This window comes from Priapulus caudatus, unplaced genomic scaffold, assembly GCF_000485595.1.
Source record: "Priapulus caudatus unplaced genomic scaffold, Priapulus_caudatus-5.0.1 Scaffold187, whole genome shotgun sequence".
Classification (NCBI taxonomy): Eukaryota; Metazoa; Priapulida; class Priapulimorpha; order Priapulimorphida; family Priapulidae; genus Priapulus; species Priapulus caudatus.
Genome location: NW_014577248.1, coordinates 36,099 through 50,929, shown reverse-complemented (window position 1 = coordinate 50,929; position 14,831 = coordinate 36,099). Strand labels below are relative to the sequence as shown.

The window sequence follows — 14,831 nt, the reverse complement described above, 5'->3', positions numbered from 1 at the left end:
ATGTTAATAAACAAAAATTACATATAGACTGACGTTAGTAATATTACATGTACGGTGATATAATATTTAAATAATTTAATGCTGTCTGGCCTATGGCCTTTTAGATAGTTTTTTTTTATCATTGCTTTTTCGTTTCTAACAAACAGAGTCGCCATCTATGTTGTGACAACAATGAACAGCATTCAATGAGCGTGGCGGCCGTTTGCAGAGACGATCCAAATTTGTCTTGTTTCAATCTCAAATCGACATGTAGAGAGAAAATCGCATTGGAGCTATATCTGCCCTCTGCTAAAGCGTGGTCTTCGTGGAAGGTATTTATGTTTTTTATGTCAGTCGCAGGGAGGCAATGGCTTCATTTTTCATTATTAACGGTAAACGTTTTTTAAGGCTTTTTTTTTTACGGAGGTCGGCATGCGTGGGGGCGGCTCAGAGCACCTAATCGATGCCTTCAAGGGGCGACTGTGGCATGAACTGCCCACGAGGGCCACCGCCCTAGCGCGTATATCCTAACAAAGGGGATGTACGCCTCATAAGCAGTCAGGCATGTAGCCACGACTATGACATGCTGGTGTGTGCGCTGGGCCGCCCACGCTGAAGAGCCCCAGGGTGGCACCATCAGTGTTTTGAAAATCTGAGGAAGCCAGTTCCGGGGGGCGGGAAAACGCCATCAGCCGCTGTTCTTTCTGTCCCTGAGGGTCTTCAAGGAAATTAAGCAGTATGCTAAGGGTACCTAGAATGGGCGGACCCGCGCTTCAACTGCCCGGCGGGCTCCTGGCAGCGCGGGTCGGAGGATTCCATTAATGAGACGGGTCCAATTGGTCAGGGACGCAGAACCAATGACCTGCTACGAGTGCGGAGAGGTGGCCATTCGCTGCGTATCGAGAGTTGCCCGGAACGGGTATGGAGACGCCGGCGAGTAACAGAGCTCGACCTTATGGGCCACGAGGCCAGTACCAGTGACAATGGGCGCAACAAAGCTATGCCGACGCAGCACGAAGGATGCGGGCGGGCACCGCCTAGGCTGAGCAGGTTGGACAGGTGAACAATCAATCACCTCGGTCGACAACCTTTACAAGGCGGGTCCCGTCGCATGACCAAAGAGTCGAGAACCATTGGGCCGGTGGGTTTCTAGCCGGGAAAAAGGACTAGGGATAGCGCGCGATCAGTCTTGTGCCGATTCAGGGCTTCGAGCCTACCGAATGGGAAAACGGCAGACAGAGCGACCAGAGAATGGTCGGAGATCCGGGCGCGCTACGCAGCGTACTTACATAGGCCGTCCCATGTAAGCGAAGTATCGTTGGACTTGTAGTGTGTCGGGAAGGCGGGTTAGAGTTGCCTGTTGACACAGGGTTGCAGAGGGTGCCCTATTATGATAGCGCGGTGCCGGTGCCTACGAGAGGTTGCCATCAGGTGGAAGCCGGACTGCCCCGACGTTGGCGAGGTGGTGGACGTTCAACATCGGCCATTGACCCGCGCTGGGCGAGTGTTGAAGTGCCCAAGCTTTGGGTTTGGGGCCAGCCGCTATTTGCGCACGATCTTGCGTGCTTGGGTAGTTACAGATGGGAGTCAAGTTGGTGGCGTGCTAGCATGGACTTCATGGGGCGCACACTGTCAACTGGACCGGGTTCGCTGGCTACCTCAGATCAAAGGGTGGTTACTCATGCCCTCTACGGCGGGACGGCCTTAGTCGACGATCGTCCGTTCTTGGGTTTTGTGCAGCCCGAAAACTTGTGTGAGATTCCTGCGGTGGACACCGAGCCGCTTGGTGCCAGGGCAGTGCGTGGCGCGTGGTCAGCGTTGGTGTTGGTCTGCCCGGTTTCTGGCCATGCGGGAACCTACGCTGTCGGTTTGTTGGCCCATGCGCAGGACGCCGCGCCGGCGGAGTTCTGTGATGGCAAATCGCTCCTCTGTTGTATTGAGTCTGACAGCGGGCAACCGGGTGCCTCTGTCGTAAGTCAACGTGCGCCGTGTCCGAGGATTGGTCGTCAGTTCCAGCAAGGAGCAGAGTTGGCCACACTTAGAGGACTATTGGCCCTCAGTAGGGAGACTGTCGCGCTGATGGCGAGTTGCAACCGGCGGAAGGAAGGCCCAGTTGCAGCAAGTGCCGTTACATCTCAGCGTATTGAATCAACGGGATGGTATGCTTAGCATGTGACGACCGAGCAGACCCCCGTGGTGCGCGTAATAGAGAGCGTTACGATTACGGCGATCTGTTTTGCAGCAGGGTGGAGCGTTGGGCCACGGGTGTTTGTCAGCATACCATCGACACGGGTAACCTTTACCCGATGTAAGCAGGCTCTCGACGTTGTCGCTGGCAGCAGCATGGCCTTAGACCGAGGAGCTTTATCGCCGAAAGTTGGGATGCTTGTATCCGTGCCGCCCTAAGCGATAGCCATGGGTTCTCAGTAGTTCGTAGTCACCAAGCGGACGGTGGCAGTGAGGTTTTGCATCAACTTCCCGCAAAGCTCAAGAGATGAGTCGCCTGTGCTTGACGAGGAGGATGCTGCTGCGTACCCCTTGCCCCCGCATTGACGATACTTGGATTCCCTCGCTGGGGCCACATGGTTTTCCCGCTTGATCTGGCCAGTGTGATTTTTGGCAGGTTTGAAATGGATCCCCGGGTATGCCAGCCTAAGAGCTGCTGTTTTGGCGGTTTTTTAATTTAAAGCGAGGCTATAGTTCAATCGCGTTATGCCATTCGGCCTCGTCAATGCCACCCGACCTTTGAACGGTAATGGAACTCGGTCTTGAAGGGCCTCAGTGGACGCGAGGAGTTGCTTACGTGTACCTGACGATGTTTAATTGTTTTCGGTCCATTCGGTGGTGCGCTGGTAGACAATACCTTCGCCGACCCTGGCGTGTGTTTGAGCGTTTTGCGTGGAAGGCCGGGGGACTGTGCCTGAAGCCGTCCAGTGCTAGGTCTGTTCCACAAGGACCAGCCTATCAGTGCCGTTTTTCCTTCGGCATGTGCGTTGTCGTCGATGGTTGTTCAGCTGTGATCCGCGAGGATAAGTTGGGGCCGTAGTGTCGGGACGACCGGAGGTGTTTTTAGCGAGAGTGAGGAGTTTTCTCGGCTGGTTGCCAGACTATTTATCGGCGGCGTTCATCCCTGGCTGTTTTGCCGGACTGTGGCGGCGGTCCACTCACCGACCTGACGCGGGAAGGCCATCCGTTTCGCTGGACGGAGAGCTGCCAGGTCGGCAGATTTCTGCACGCTCAAGCCAGAAATTGACCAGAGGCGCCCGGGTACTGGCATTACCAGCCTACCAGATGTGGGGGAGTTTCACGCGTTGACACCGACGCCATGTGCAACCGGTATGGGGGCAGTGCTTTCGCCAGGTGTCAAGGGGAGTGGAGCGGCGTGATCGCCTACATCCAGTAAGGACGCGTCTCCCAGACGCCAGCGGAGTATTGTACCACAACCGGAGTTCGCTGGCCGTCAGTGACGCCGTCAAGCAATTCGGCCACTAACCTCCACGGACCGACACTTCACGTGCGCGCGATCATGCGGTCGCCTCACCTGGCTTCTGAACTTCAATGGAGCCCAGTAAGGCATGGTGGCATCTGGCGGGAGGTGGATCGCTACCTCTGGGACGTTCGATATTGGAAATCGACACATCGCCCCGGGAGCGCTTTCATTTAGCAACGCCAGGACGGTATTGTTCGCGGCAGCCCTGGTGTCGACGGCGTGTAAGCGTGCCTGACTGCCCAGACTGCAGTGTTGAGTGCGAGACGGGCTGCTTCGTTGCTGATTGAGCGAGGCATCGGCCAGCGACCATGGAGCCGGTGCCAGAGACAGGATGGGGGACGCGCGCTTGACCGATGGGACACCGCCCAGGTAGAAAAGTGGCAGCACTGGCGGATCCCTATGATCAAGAAGATCCTTGCTTTGAAGCGGGCCACGCTGACAACCACCTACAATGAGTTTGGCAAGTCTCTCCTGGGAAGGGGAAGCCGTTCTGGCATAATTGGAGCAGCTTGAGGTACGCCGGGCTGCTGCACCATCTCATGGTCATGGACACCCTGCGCGGCGACGCGCGGCCAGGCTTGTGGCTTCCCCCAGAGATGCGACGGGAGATAATGGAGAATAATGAACTTCGTTACATGGGGCCGGAAGTGTCGACACCTCGGGGCACTGAAGACGCTGGAGCGGACTGTGCGTCAGAGGTTCATGTGGCCGGTTCGATGCGGCGCCGACATCAAGAGGTGTGTCAGCAGCTGCGACGTGTGCGCCAGGAGGAAAGGAGCGGAGAAGTAGAAAGCCGCCGTGCGGGACTTCTGCAACAGCCGGCTGCGGTGCACTCATGACGAGCGGCTGTGGCCCTGATTGGCTTCATGGGGCCCTGCCCCCAGTGACCAATCGGGTAAAAATACCATGCTATCTAAGCCAGAAAGCACATCTCGTTTCTGTTGCGATTATCTTTCACAAAATAGGACTGAGCGCTTACGCACTACCCGACCAGACCGGCGGATGACGACGGCAGACTGTCCTCGTCACAACTGTTCTTCTCACGGTTTGGGTGCCGAGGACACTCCACTTGACCTAGGGGGCGAAATTTCGAGTCCGCTGGTGTTCTGCCCGGTGTGGTGCAATTTACTTGGGATTGAGATAAGACCAGGCACACGACACACCTACCCACCCTCAGTCGGACGGCCTGGTGGAGCCCGATTCAATCGGACCCTCCAGGTAAGTATGTAATGCATAGACGTTCGTCAACGACCACTCGCGATGACATGGGACGGCCATTTCCCGTTGTCTATGGGCAGCATATCCGGGGAACCTATGCAGGGGAGAAGCCACTGGCGTCAGCCCGAATATAGATGCTGTTGGCATAGGGAGGTTCGGCATGCCCATACGGACCTGTGATGTGGCACACGGCCCGACGACGAACGTCTGATCCGGCTCTGCTCCGTCAGAATATGTTGAGTGGGGGAGGCAAGCGACGCGCGCTGGGGCGCACGAAACGAGCCAAAGAGAATGCCTCTTCAGCGGCCCGAGCGGCCGCAGAAGAGGTTGCTACGACAAGCACTGTGAAACCGTCAGGCTTACCTGTTTTGGAAGCGGTATGTACTTCTACCCGCCCCCGACAATGTCAAGTTTGGGTAGGGCCATGCCGACTGGCCATACCTGGTGGTCGAGTCGTGGTACCTACGGTCGAATACAGGCCACAGAGCACGGGACCGTGTGAAGTGGTCTGTGTACAATAACCTGAGCCGTACCGAGGGGAAGACGCTCCCCGGAACGGTGGAATGGTCAGATGATGTCGGCGGCGAGGACCCTAAAGAGCAAGAACTGCTGGGCTGAGTGCGCGGAGATGCCTGTCGACCAAAGAGCCGGCCGACGCCGACTGATGTTGGAGTCGACGTGGAATGCCCCCAATGCACGACCACCCCAATGAACTTGACGTCCTCGCCAGCCGACAGCGAAGCGACAGAGTTGGAGGTGGGGGCAGAGCAAGGAACTTGCTGGGGCTGAAGTGCCGAGATACCTGTCGGACCAAGCAGACGGCCGCGCCGGACGATGGTCGAGTTCGGAACGCGTGCGACACACGACCCTAAGTGGACTTGCACCGCCTCGCCAGCGCCGCAGCAAAGGAGAATTTAGTGTGGCGAAAGCAGGGCCATGGCAGACAAGACGGCCGACCGAGTGGGTGGGTGGCCAAGGCGTTGGAGCCATGCGAGCATGGGCGGTACGACCGACAGGCTTGGCGCAATCCGACGTAGCGGTGCATGCAGCCTCAGACAGCGTAATGGACTTGGACGGTCTGAGGGATGAAGTTCGTCTTCAACTCTAAGCAAAAAATGAATGGCCGTAGAAATGAATAACTATCGAACGAGCTTCTGGTACCAAAGGTCTTTGATGTTTCTGCTGTGTCTCTCTCCGGCTCGCCAAACAGTATGAATCAAGTTATTAATACAATTGGTAAATGCCAGTCAATGCTCATAGTGTCAACGTCGGGCTACACGGCCGAACGCCGGATCGAGGTGTGCACAAACAACCAATAGAAATGCAAGAGACATACGGTGAGAGCAGTGTAGAAAGCGTTGATCGGCAAATTCGCTCGACCGCTCGCTTCATTTAAGCACCAATACATATACCAACAGCTTCATTTGGTATTCCAATTGTGTACAAAATGTTCACTGCTATCGACTTTATAACTCTGCATTTTGTTTCTCTACCTACTCCCGGCAGATATTTTCTCGTCGTATCCTTTGGCCAACGGATAACGGATAGCTGAAGCTGTTCTGGTGCTCGTTGGAAAATTGACTAAATAGGTCACGGTTGGTTGAAGTACTGCCGTCGTGCTGAGATGGAAGCCTAGAGAAAATTAAAAATGACACGTGCCAAAAAATGCTCATAATTTGTGAAAGCAGGACTCTCAGAATCGTTCGATCGTGTGTATGAAGTCATCCCTTATTGGGGCAGGCTAAGAGATACGCAGATCAAATAAATTCCGCATACAAGACTTGCGCTGGGATAGAACCTGCTATGGGATCAAGTAACAGTAACCTCATAGCATACTGCCATATCTTACATCCCCTGTCTGATGTGATTAGTCGAATATGTTCAAACCTTTCTGTGTTAAGGCGGAGCGGACGGGTCGAAGGTGTGCACCGCTACGTACACATGACTTGAGTAGAGCTATATTATAACAAGTAGTATGCAAAATTTTATCTTCCAAATTGCACGCACATATTTTTACGCTCACCTTATTGACATCGTTTCAAGCTTGTAGCTATTGCTGTTGTACCCAAATTGGCGAATCTTCGGCAACGCAATTCATCATGACGTTGACGCCGGAGGTGTGCAGCGATTGGCCTGCCCAAACTGCGGGATTCCCGAGTATTGGTCTGACCAATCTCAAGATTGGGGCAAACTTGAAAACATTGGCTGAGTTTCAACCACACCGCTCATAGCGATGTGTTCACGCCCACTGCCCGTTGGGTTGGGAGGCAAAGTTATCGCTGCCCGCGGTGACCGCCGAGGAGCGGTTTGCCGTGTTTTGTCGACCGATGTGCCAAGACTGAGCGAGGCAGTTTTATCTGCATATTTAAATCTTATTCCAATTAATTTATTATAATCATTTCAATGATTCTGATACAAAAGGTGACCAAACACATTTGAAAAAGGAACGGTATACGACCCTGCTTATATTTATATGGATATAACTGCATTTCGAAATCCTCATAATCATATGTTGTGCAAGCTTCGCTGTTTACCTTGATGTTGCCCAATTATCTCTACCTAGAAGATTTGGTATGTGTGTGCCCGAAACTGCGGCAATGCGAACGTGCGACCATCTTCAAGACTCTTAGAATGCAAGCGTAAGGATTCCAAGTTTCGCGCGACCCCCTGTACGACCCGATTGGCCATGGGTCGTCGGTCCGATCGTAGTCGTCCGGTCAAGATCTTCGCTGGTCAACCGCGTTATATGAACTACTTCCATGGATCCATTCTCGTCTATCCCTGACATGGTTTTGGAACAATCTTGATAGCAGTGGTTATAGTTGTTACTGGGTGCTTATGCTCATATCTTAATAAACGTGGCCTATTATATCTGTAGGGCCTAGTCGAGACTGCGTGACTCTTTCGATTCACTGGACCGGCAATTTTTTTTGGCAGTATGGGGTGGAATTGGCGATTAAGTGCATGTTCCAGGCTTCAAACGGCGAACATTTTGCCTCATTTGTAGTCGTTATGTGAGAATACAGGGTTAGGGGTTTATGTTATTTAAAAAAAACTTATGCAAATTAGGTCGGGTTTCGTCTATATTAGAGTAAAGATTTACAAAACATTACACAACTATTTATTTCAAACGCCATCGCTACAAAGCAGGTATAGCGCCATCTACGGTCACAAATTGTGATTCATTTTGGTTTATAAATTATTATTGCGATATACAGATGGCAATCGTTTCTATAATGTACGTCGATGGTTGCTCAATTAAAACTGACTTCTTCTTACTCACTCATTTGTGTCCTTTTTTGTGGTGAGCTACAGTGTCATTGACACTTTCATTAAGTAAGGTTTCACACACTGGTTACAATACAATGTGATCTCGTATGTAGATGTACAGTATGAGAGTCGCATGTATCAAAGTTGTTTCAGTAATCTATAGGAGCAATAAAACAATGTGCGCAGTTAAGAATAATTATTAAAGTGAGAGTTCACTCTAGGTTCTAGGGTTATTTTCAGCTAATTTAGGTTATAATTACGCTACATAAAAAGTTTCATGGTTTAATCACCATTAGAAATATTAAAAAACGTTTTAAAACTAACGACTACAGTTTGATCACAACGACGGTGGCGCCACTCAAAGCGCACGATCTGATAAGTTGCGCAAAACCACTTTCCAGCCAAGGGCTACAGACCGAAGGTGTTTCTTATTTATTCATTTAAAAGCAAAAGGATTGTAATATTTTATAAACGACATATAGTTTCAGTTATAATATGGATAAATTTGCCCTAAAATGAATATCGTTCGGTTAAATAGCATTTAGGTATAAATATGATTGCAATTTTGTGATCAGCCCTTGGTCTGTAACGTGCAAAATAAATTGTCAAATATGCAACTTTTTCGGGGTGGCAGCACGGTCGCGGGTGTCATGGCGTCGTTCAAATTTCGTAGCGTTGATGTGTAATTAATTATAACAATTAAATTAGGTATCTGGTAACAAATACGTGTGGGTATAGATGATTGGTTATACAGTAAGTACAGTTTTATGCAGTAAGATCCTAGAGGCTACTGTCTCTTTAAGTAACCTACACTCCATAAACATTGATTGTGATAATTGCCATCTCGATCATTTTATTCACTAAAAGTGAACAACAGAGTGTCATCTAGTGCTTCCATCTCTATCTCACCTGCATCCTGGTAAACCCAGTCATAGAGGGAGTGAACATCAATTCATTGAAACCTGGATTGATACCTTTTATATAGTCCCTTTACCAGCACAGTTCGTGCCTTAGTTAAAGTCTATTTACACATGCAATCCACAGTCTCATCAACATCTTCCGTAGAAAGTCATAATTATTTTCAAACTACTTTACAGCACTCTTATAGTCTTATAGCACTGAAAGGGAGATTCAGTTTATACCTTTCAACTCTTGCACGGTTTGGCTGTAAGTCTAACACTATTGTGAAGTAACATGTGGGTTAGTTGATCCCTGTGCATGATGTCCTTACGTACTATTTGTGTTCCTTACCTCACACGCAGGAGCGAAGGCACACATGTTTATTTATATATTTATTTATATATGCGAATATGTGATGAGAAATTTGCTGTCTTCTGTAATGATGCCTGATGGGCAGTGAAAAAAATACACGGGCGCTCGGGGCGATTTAGCCTCTGAAATGCCAAAAAGAGCCCCCGAAATGCCAAAAAGAGCCCCCGGAAATTTGCATAGAGTTCAATGCAAACCAAATTTTTAGAGTGCTATTTTCATGCACGCGAGCTTGAAAAGTAGCTCCCGAAAAATAAAAATTATATTTTTTTCCCTGTTGATGGGTATCTTTATGTTTCAGGGGGGGTTCAGTGTCTCATGGCGACAAACAATCATGTTTTCTATTCCAGCTCGGTGACTTGGATAATGCTGCACAGCTCACATGCACATTTCCTCATTAGCGTTTTCCGTGGCTTTAGAAGCTGCAGACACTTGGGCTAGAGTAGGTCAATTACTGTGCTTGCCACATGTAAGGACATTAATGCATTATTTAGCTTGCATTGCTGAGCAAAGTGTTTACTCCAGTCACATTGCTCTCATATGGTAAGCAGCAGTGTGACTTGATTGATGGCCCCTATGGTGCTCTCTTTCTTAAACATTTTAAAAGCCTGGGAATGCAATTATTATGATTCCTGACACTTCCACTTGATGTTGCCGCGTTTTGTTTGATCGCCATCTTATCCTCCGATGATTCGTTGTTTCACTGCAGTGTTTCTGTCATCATCAGGAGGATACAACGAATGCTAGAGTTTTCATGGGGTGATGGATACCGTTTCAATAAGGGATCACCTGAGTTCTCATTATTGTAAAATCAATAATGCCAAAGGTAAGCTGTGGATGGTAAATATACTCGTGTGCATATTCTGCGTGGCATCGTGTGTAGTACTTCATAATCCGTCTTGGCTCCTGAATTAAGATAAATTATTTCTGACCTGCCAAATGAAATTCTACCTGGTCACTTTTTTGTGGGCTGTACATTGCTATCATTGTTTGTGAAGTGAAACGCGCACACACGCACGCACGTATGCAAGCATGCACACGCACACACGCATGTACGCACGTACACATAGGGGGATGTATTCTCATATTATACACTCCTTATATATAATTTACAGTTGGTCTCCTGGTAACTGTGAAATTCATGCTTGTTATGGAAAAATCAATTGGCACGGCATGTTCATACAATGGTTTAGGCCTTTTCGCGCATGTACAGTGCACGAATATATATATTCTGTATGTAAAAGAATTGCGGTTTAATATTCACAATTAATTTAATATTTTGGTTATTACAATTAATATAAACCCTAGAACCATATTCTTATGTAAAATTATCCTCTGTTATTTTATTATGTTTATGTTATTTTTTGAGGGGTGTTTCGATCTGCTAAACAAAGACTGATCAACATCTACTATTCTAGTAGCTTTAGAAAAACGTAATGTTGATAACCTACCAAGTGTGACTCATTTATTGTTAAATTAAAAATTTATTTCTAAAATTAGCAACAGTACTTTGGTAAAATTAACAACATGAGATTACATGCGCCTTCACCGGCAGTGTAGTAAAAGTTTCTAGCTTAAACAAGTGACACGTGACTGCACCAGTGGAAACTAAAGTTCCCCAGGTACACTTACTAAATCTAAACCTTGCACTATGTTAAAACTGCAACTCAGCAGTAAACCTGAAAGACACATCAACAGCAGCAAAGCCTCATGCTATACTATATAACTGCAGCCGAGTGAACTTTTTGCACACGTCGGCGTCAGCAACTATAACTGTCTCTGATTCACATAACTCACGCTCGTATATCCCCAAGCAACCCACTACCTCGAGCAGAGTTGGAAAATTAATTGTGTTTGGTCCCTAGAGACTGTACAGTGCAAAAACATTCACGGGAATTGAGTTATCGCATCTATGCACCTGCACTGGAATCTGATACATGTGTAAGATTCCGCTACAGGCATGGGAGAAGAAATATGCATCCTGTCGGTGTGCAAATTTACAAATGCATTCTAATTAACACTGTGCATACACGCAATGATTTAATATTTAATGTCGGTGCTTATAGCTTACACGTTCAGCATCACTATATTAAAGGAGTGATTGATTAATGTTCAATATATTTACAGCTGCCGTGGACACAGCACCGCCTGTCGCCATGGTGAAAGGTATCAAAGGTGAGCACTGTTAAATCATGCAAAGCCATGTCACAGGCGATGTGCTGAAATAATATATATGTTTAAATATATATAATTAATATGAAGAGCTAATATAATACCTAGGTATTATTAGCTCTTGATAATATATATATATATATATATATTTGTCATAATACACTTAATAGTCATAATATAATTTGTAGTAAGCTGCATTTTATGTTTAACATCATTTTGTAAAATGAAGGCATGTTAAATGCATGTGGTGACAGGACCCCTAATTTTGTTTTTTTAATGTTAGTAGTCTTTCTTTCTTGTAGTTTATCTTGACTATTTCCCCTTGCACTTAAGCTTTTAATGTCCACACAATGACATTTCATTCTTATATTATTTATGACAATACCAGGTACATTGATACTTCATCACTGCACTATAATTGCTTTAATATCATAAAAGTTGAAACTCAAAAACATTAAATTTTGTTATAAGTAAGTAATCAATAAATGGGAAGTAACTAATTGTTGTCAAGTTCCTATCATGGCATACACACAGAAAAATACAAACAAGATGCACATAGCATAGTTGATGCATTCAATTGGGTCATATATCTTATATGCCCTCTTCGCTATCATGCCCAATCATAATTTTCCTTTTACCACCTGCTTGTTACTTTATTATTTTATCACCCTTTCCTCTTTTAATGTCCCATATTTTATTCATATTTGCAATTTAATCTATGTTTATTACACTGATGTAGTAGCTATCCACTGTGCAATTTTACCTCTTTATTAGAGGTGTTTGTGTTAAAAGATCCAATATGCACTCATGTTAACATCTTTACGATGAATTAATAGTTAATGTGTACTGTAGCGTTAGTATTTCTTCCAAGAAGTGGAGTGTGAAAACGGCCATCGTATATGATGGCCCAAGATTCCCTCCTTTACCTTGACCATGTTTGTAAGTTTTTCTAATTTGGTAGTCACAAGGAAAACGTCGTTAGACTGAGTTCAGTGTATCATTGTGATTAAGTTCCACTTTCTCATTGTAATCCCACGTTTAATGCAGTCATGCATCAGTCGTAATTAAGTGCAGACATGCCGACATGGAATGATCCTTTCTAGTAGCCAATGTTTGATGGCTTTCCATGCTAATCTAGCTAACCCACTGAAAGATTACATGGGATCAGCTTTCACTCGTTGCCAGGATCCCACCAGAAATGACGAGAATCATTCTAATTCTCTGTAACTCTAAACCACTCTGTAACTAAAAGCATTTCCATTATTGCTATCATTGCCTGCTACTGTATGCTCTACGATTACATCACAACGCAAACACCGCAGTTATGGTCGCATTCCTGCTGCTAGCTTTTTCATTCGACTTCTGTCTAGTTGTTAATCGCATTGCGTTTTCTCTGCTGAAATTCGCCGACTAGTTTTTTCGTACGCCCACCAAACTAACGCTATATCCATCGTGAATGCAACCAGGTAACATGACTCCCGTAAACAGACTCAAATTGACTCATGTCTACAGCAGGATGTAGCAGCGGAAGCAGATCAATGTCGTCAAGGAGGTGGGGGGGGGGGCTGTTGCTGGGATGCGACCATTCTTCAGTAAAATGATTTATCGTAATTAATGAGGGAGGTTGGTGCGTGTGAGCGAGTGCTCGTAATACGATTATCGATCATCTTGTTAATTTGTAACGGGGTGGGGGTGACAATGTAACACCCCTCGGCTGTGCGTGTGTACCCCACAGCGCGTGTAGGTTGGCGAGAAAATGTGAGATGCGGGAGAAGAAGCATCAGCAGGTAACCTTCTTGTCCGTGCCTCAGATTGGAAAGGTATCAGTCAAAAAGCTTATAAAGTAATATAAAAAGATGGACCATGTTGAGGGTATGTGTGTAGGGGAGGAATGTGGAGGTGGTGTGTATGTGTATTTGCTATCTAAATCCTTGATTAGAAAGACTGGGTGATTTTTAAAAATCAAAATCCTTAACTGAAATTTCCATGGAATTGTCCTTTTTTATTTTGGATTTTTAGGACTAGGCACTCTACCAAACGTATCTTTCTAGATAGATCTGCACAGAGAGTTAATTTAAAGTGTAGAATAAAACATGGATATGATGAATATTCATGCTACATGGATATGTTGTACTGTACATCATAACACGGTGACTTGGAAAATTGAGGCAGTGCAGGCAATAAAGAATAGTGCTCACATTGTGGCATTTTGAAGGAATGTTAATAAGACCTAGATACCTCGGGCATTCAATCGATGGCCGTTCTATTCTTAGATGTGCTGTTGTCATAGCTACACGTATGCGATTTGGAAAGACAGTTTATTTCTTTTTATTTCATTTTATTTTTTAATAAAAAATTACCCGTGACTGAGAAATAGATTTTATGTCTTCTGACATGTGTACATCCGTTTGTGGTTATCTTCCAATAATAGAACTATGTGATAATCAGTAGCAGTAGCATCAGTCACAGTTTTTAGCTCACATTGACATCGTCAAGATGAGCTATTGCCATGGGGTGTCGTCCGTCGTCTGTCCGTCCGTCAACATTTGGCTACTGTCAACGATAACTTGAGAACCGTTTAACCCACATGTTTCAAATTGCATACAGTTGTTACTCCTATGGGAGAGATGTGAACGTCCTATTTTGGGGCACGCCAGTTGACCTACATTCGAGCCACGTCCACTTTTTGGCAAAAATGAACATGGCCATCTAGATTCATTCGATTTTGTTAAATTTACCTACCTACCTAATCATACCTAAATGTAATATATAATTATATTGTGTTTTAGATTCTTCGTTACAGTAATTTGACTGGAATATTTTATTGCTTTTATTTGCGCGATAATCGAAAACCAAAATGGCGATCATTTAGGCGTAGCGCCATCTCTCGCCTAGATTTCAGACTTTCAGATCTGAAACATATATTTTCGCATCAAAACTAACCCTAAAACAAAACAGTGAAGTTTCTATTAGTATAAAACAGGGAATCAGGACATTTGATCACATTTCGTTTGATTCACACTTTCATTAGCAATAGCAGTACAGTGGCAGCGAAAGTTGGAACAGTAGAGCTTGCAACAGCAGTAGCAGCAGTAGCAACAGCAATGGCAACAGCAGTAGCAGCAGCAATGGCAACAGCAGTAGCAGCAGTAGCAACAGCAACAGCAGTAGCAGCAGCAGCAGCAGCAGCAGCAGCAGCAGCAGCAGCAGCAGCACCGGCAGCAGCAGCAGCATTAGTAGTCAAGATGTGGTGGTTCTTGGTAGCAGCAGCAGCAACAGCAACAGCAACAGCAGCAGTAGCAGTAGTAGTAGCAGCAGTAGCAGCAGCAGCAGCAGCAGCAGCATTGGTAGTCAAGCTGTGGTGGTTCTTGGTAGCAGCAGCAGCAGCATTGGTAGTCAAGCTGTGGTGGTTCTTGGTAGCAGCAGCAGCAGC

The 14,831-nt window shown here is 46.4% G+C and overlaps 1 long non-coding RNA gene across 1 annotated transcript in view; it reads left to right on the top strand.

Moving 5' to 3' along the window:
* The first annotated feature begins 2,640 nt into the window (after positions 1–2,640).
* The window catches only part of LOC106806966, a 14,120-nt gene continuing 1,929 nt past the window's right edge, over positions 2,641–14,831 (top strand). Inside the window, exons 1-2 of the long non-coding RNA XR_001393606.1 lie at positions 2,641–2,652; positions 10,782–10,785. This is a non-coding gene — a long non-coding RNA (uncharacterized LOC106806966). The remainder of the gene's footprint in view (positions 2,653–10,781; positions 10,786–14,831) is intronic.